General features: G+C 43.3%; 1 long non-coding RNA gene across 1 annotated transcript; it reads left to right on the forward strand.

Annotated features, from left to right (window-relative positions):
• The first annotated feature begins 286 nt into the window (after positions 1-286).
• On the forward strand, positions 287-5,352 carry LOC135328794 (uncharacterized). The gene is made up of 4 exons (XR_010389833.1): positions 287-1,399; positions 1,955-2,360; positions 2,966-3,425; positions 4,669-5,352. It is a non-coding gene; the product is annotated as an uncharacterized LOC135328794 (long non-coding RNA).
• Positions 5,353-5,781: the final 429 nt, after the last annotated feature.

Raw genomic sequence — 5,781 nt, forward strand, 5'->3', positions numbered from 1 at the left:
AAGGATGGAGACTCCACAACCTCTCTAGAAAACCTGTTCCAGTGCTTGGTTACCCTCACGGTAAAGAAGTTTTTCCTCATACTCAGATGGAACTTCCCGTGCTTCAGTTTGTGCCCATTGCCTCTTGTCCTGTCGCTGGGCACCACTGAAGAGAGTCTGGCCCCATCCTCTCTACACCCTCCCTTCAGATATTTATACACATTGATAAGGTCCCGCCTCAGCCTCCTCTACTCCAGGCTGAACAGTCACAACTCTCTCAGTCTTTCCACATATGAGAGATGCTCCAGTCCCTTCATCATCTTAGTGGCCTTCTGCTGGACTCGCTCCAGTACGTCCATATCTCTCTTGTATCGGGGAGCCCAGAACTGGACACAGTACTCCGGATGCGGCCTCACCAGGGCTGAGTAGAGGGGGAGGATCACCTCCCTCAACCTGCCGGCAATGCTCTTCCTAATGCACCCCAGGATACCATTGGCCTTCTTGGCCACAAGGGCACATTGCTGGCTCATGGTTAACTTCTTGTCCACCAGGACCCCCAGGACCTTCTCCACAGAGCTGCTTTCCAGAAGGTCATCCCCCAGCCTGTGCTGGTACATGAGGTTATTCCTCCCTAGGTGCAGGACCCTGCACTTGCCTTTGTTGAACTTCATGAGGTTCCTCTCTGCCCATCTCTCCAGCCTGTCCAGGTCCCTCTGAATGGCAGCACAGCCCTCTGGTGTATCAGCCACTCCTCCCAGTTTTGTATCATCAGCAAACTTGCTGAGGGTGCACTCTGTCCCTTCATCCAGGTCACTGATGAAGAAGTTGAACAATATTGGACCCAGCATTGACCCCTGGGGCACACCGCTAGTTACTGGCCTCCAAGTAGACTTTGCACTGCTGAGCACAACCCTCTGAGCTTTGCCATTCAGCCAGTTTTCAGTCCACCTCCCTGTCTGCTCATCTAGCTTGCACTTCCTCAGCTTGCCTATGAGGATCTTATGAGAGACAGTGTCAAAAGCCTTGCCGAAGCCAAGGGAGACAACATCCACTGCTCTCCCCTCCTCTACCCAGCGAGTCATCCCATCACAGAAGGCTCTCAGGCTGGTTAAGCATGATTTCCCCTTTGTGAATCCATGCTGACTACTACTGATCACCTTCTTATCCTTCATGAGCCTGGAAATGGTATCCGGGATGAGCTGTTCCATCATCTTCCCAAGGATTGAGGTGAGGCTGCCTGGCCTGTAGTTCTGGAAAAGGAAAGTCAAACAAAGGAATTCAGATCTCGTTATGCACTGATTTACTGAAAGATCAGGAGTGCTTATAAGCCGGCATACTGTTTCACAACTTCAATGCACTCTGGCAAACAGAAAGACACAACACAAGCAGCTACTGATCAACAACCTTACAACGTTAACTGGTAATCCATTTATAATTAACTTCTGTAAGTGCATAAAAAAATGAAGTGAGAGGATGAGACTATCCCTGATGGAGGGGGAGGTGTGTGTGTGTGTGTGTATGTGTGGGGAGAAGGGTGAGGGAGAGTTGTAAATATGATGGGTGAAAAATCTCACAAGTATTGCTGCCAAAATTATATCCAAGCAAGTATTTATTGGAAGGGCAGAAGAAACCAGGAAGAAATCAGTTGTCAAGCCTTCTCTGGCTCTCCTTTCCCAAGATTTCTCTGAGCTGGGGCCAAACAGCTCCTTCTGCATCTCTCCAGGCCAGGGCTTGAACGTGCCGCTGCCTGCAGCTCCTGTGAGCCTGGGAGAAGGGAGTAACACAGACACAGTTTTGATGGAAAAATGTGCTTTGTGTGTTTAGCTTGGGAGGGGGGGTGTTAATCATTTGCATGAGCTATTTAGTTCTCAGAATTATTTCTCTGAAATTCATTAACAGGATTTCTACTGCTGTTTTCTTTCTGGAATGCTTCTTGATGTTCTTGTGTCAGCCAGAGCTTTCTCCTCTGTTGCAGATAAGAGCAATGGCCAGAACATGGAACTATTCCTGTGAGTCAAGACTTCAGCAATACCTTGATATTTGTGAATTATGCAGAATTTGCTTATAATACACAGACTTATCCAGCTCTATTGCCTAGAGAAAAACACATTTTATCATCACTATTCATGCCTTCCATTCTTGACACCTCTTTGAAAGTACAAGAAGTGCTGCCTTGTGTAACACTGTGGTCATCCGCTCTAGGGAGAGATTCCTGCTACATTATGAGTTGGTGGTAAGCCTTACTTTCTGGCATAATAAAAATAGATGGTCTGTCAAAAGATGATGTTCTCAATGCTTTGTTTTGTAGTTCTATCCTGCCATCTTCTCTGAATTAGCAAATGTGAAATGCAGCATATGGATTTATGAAAAGAAAAGTGCAAGTAAGTATCACTCAAATAGCATAGGCATGTGTGAGGCATCAAAACTGGTTTGACTCTTTTTGGGGAAAAAAAGATACTTTAAAAAATTGGTTGTGCTTGTTTTTAAGGTGTAAAAGAGATGGTTCCTGCATCAAAGAGATTTACAATACATCTCACAATATCTCTGAAAAGATTTGCAGCTTTCACTGGTGGGAAGATTAGCAAGGTGTATATATATATGTAAAATTGTAGTGCAACTTTGTCTTCTTGGAATGGGAGATTTCCCAAAGCAGAATAGTCTTCTAAAAGTTGTTAATATCTACAGACAATAACTGTAGACTGAAGATATCAAAGGAAAATCACTGCAATAAGTATTTCTTTTTTCTCTTCTGGCAACAATAAAGTTCATGTGATGGTAAACATATACTCTGCTATGAAAGCTGATTTTGCAGAGAACAGTTCTCTGCAACTGAAATTACTGCATGTTGTTTATTGGGAGGACCTCTTTTTAGTGAACCAGTAAATACATTTAAGTACTTCTAGTCTGTGTTCTTTGATGTGTTTTTATCAGGCTATTTCATAAAGTATTCCAGGATAATTCTTGCGTCTTCTTGGTCTCTCTTTAGGATGTGAAATATCCTGAGTATCTGGATCTTCGAACATACGCATCTCAATCCGTTGGAGAACCACTCCTCTATGCCTTATATGCAGTCCTGGTATATAGAGGTGTCAGTAGTCATGCAGGACGTTATTTCTGCTACACAAAGGTAAATAACAATTTCATTTCTAACAGGGTGAGCTCTGTGCTGGTGAGGAGGTACTTGCATGAAAACTTTACTGGTAACCACTGCTTTTAGGGAAAAAGGTTTTATTTCATGTTTAATTTGATCTTTTTTGGTGTATTCTCTGTTCTGAAGAGTTCTCTTTGTGTTTTCATTTAGAAAGTGTGCAGTTCCTCTGAAGACATGGCTGCTTTTATTTGCAGGCTGCTGGTAGACTTTGATCTGAGATGAATGATGCCTCTGTAGTCTTTTGTGAAATCAAAATGGTTCTCAGTCAGCAAGCTTATTTACTTTTTAATATCAGGTAATAACAAGTATTAAAATGTGTTCAGAATACATTTGCTTTCCTGCTACTGACTTTCTTCTTCTTCTTCTTCTTCTTCTTCTTCTTCTTCTTCTTCTTCTTCTTCTTCTTCTTCTCCTCTTAAGTATTTTTCTTCCTGTCCAAGGAGAAAATTACTATTTGAATAATTCATTTGTCTTATCTGAAATTCCCCATGTCATTATCTTTAATCGCTTGGCTTTCAACTGCTACACTTATGTGAATTGCTGCATATCTACTCTCTGTCGTTGGCTAATTTAGGAAGGAGGAGGAATTAATACCATAGATAGTATAAAGACGAGTTATTGCTCTGAAGGGGATAGATATAGTAGTAAGACCATTATCTTGAATGGGATTTAACTCCAGAGTGGGCTGAAAGAACAATTCTAAGCTAAGAGCGCGATTGTTTACCAAGACATTATGATTTCACACTTGGAGAATGTGCCTTTTAGTTATCAGCAGCACTGTCTTATCCCCATCCATTCTTTGGTCAGCAGGGGGCCAGTAGTAAGCAGGCCAGATTTACATGACCATGGCTTCCTCCTTGTATGGTTAAGGTGATCTGGGGGCAAAGCAACAGATAATGATACCAAATTAGTAGTGGATTTGGTTTTTTTTAGCACATGAGTTTTATTTTCTCTCCCTCACTGCAGCTTTCTTCACAGCCCTTATGCTGCAACCAGAATCATCCAAATAGTAGCTAATGCTAAATTTTGCAGCAGTGCTGCTTCCATTATTTTATACTTCCAGCTCAGCTTCCTACACCTCTGATAAATATCCTCTTGATACATTTTAAGTGGATCTTACCAATGCTTAAAACATTAAAAAAAGAGATTATTTGTTTTAGTTTTAGTAGTTTCACTTTAGCTGAGACAGTGAAACCAAACTGTCTCCTTCCTGAGCATAAGAACAGTTATTCCAGGGTTTTCAGGGAATGTTTAATGGAGAAAAACATATATATTTTGGAATAGCTTTAATCCATGTTGAGCTGTTTGGGTAGGGTTTCAAGAATGGTCCTCATTTGATACCAATATGCAGAAACCTGAATGTAGAAATTAACCACACTTGTTGGACTTGCATATATAATTAAAGCAGGGTGGCTTTTTTCTATCTAGGTGTCGAGGCCGTTTGTAGAGATATCTAGTAGGAGAGTGTTCTGTTTGGGGATTTTAAAGGCTGTGTGTTTGCATATATCCATCTTGCAATCTCTTCTTTTTAAATGCAGAAATCAAGTCATTTAAATGGAAATGAACCCCTAAAAGAAGATCCAAATACCATTGCTGTTACCCTAGAAAGGCCTTCTTCGGCTCCACCAACAGCTTGTGTTCAAAACTAGGCAATTACCAGGCCTTTATTTGCTGATCCCTCAGAAAAACAAAAGATCACTTCATAACAAACTGCCTGCACATCAAACTGTCTCAGCCTGACTGTTTTAGCAGTGCTGTGGTGGATGAGGATCTAAACAAGCCTGTTCCTTCATCCACAGTGTGGCGGACAGATGAGTGAATTTTTGCCTTAAACGTTTCTTGGTACATAAGGTGAAAGCCTTCCTGCGCACATTGCAGATTTTGCAGGAAACCATAACCCCGAACAAGCCATCTGTTCCCTGTGGAAACAGGACGGAGCTGCTGCAACCCCGAAATGGTCTCCCTGCGACCACTCAGGACACACCGAGCCTGCGAAAAACCAGACCACGATCAGGCAGAGACTTTTGGACCTGGAGTGTAAATTATTGCTGCTTAGCACAACTTCCATAAAACTTGCTTAGCATGAGCAGCTAAATTTGCTGAAGCCTTAGGCCGCACTCCTAGTTCAGTCAGAAAGGGCCCCAGAGCTGGTGCAGGCTGGAAAGATAAGGGAGTTACAAGCAGTCCGCATTCCTGTGCCCCACACTCCGGGAGGGAGGAGGTCAAGGCTTTGAAATAAGGCCTGCTTGGGCACCAGGACCCTGGGAAACAAAGCCTCCTCTCACTGCTGAAACAGTGTTAATTGGGGTGGGGGGGGTCTGGACTATTTCCCCCTTGTCAGGACCTTGGGAGATAACACCTACTGTCACTGCTGGGGCAGTGTTAATTGCTGGAATTACTATCTCCGGGTCGTCAGGACCTTGAGAGACAAGGGTGGGACCCAAGGAATGAAGACACCTCTGTCAGCAGAAACCGCAACAGGAAAGATAAACAGCCTGCCTAGGGACAGTGATGAGACCCAATGAGCAGCATGGGACCCCAGACCTGAATATTACTATTGGTCTGAATTACTGCGTGAGGGGTGGAGAGCTTAGACTGGAAAGTTATAATTGCCCAGGGATTTCTTTGTTTGTGGTCCCTCTTCGGAGGCA

The sequence above is a fragment of the Dromaius novaehollandiae genome, chromosome 6 (assembly GCF_036370855.1).
Source record: "Dromaius novaehollandiae isolate bDroNov1 chromosome 6, bDroNov1.hap1, whole genome shotgun sequence".
Lineage (NCBI taxonomy): Eukaryota > Metazoa > Chordata > Aves > Casuariiformes > Dromaiidae > Dromaius > Dromaius novaehollandiae.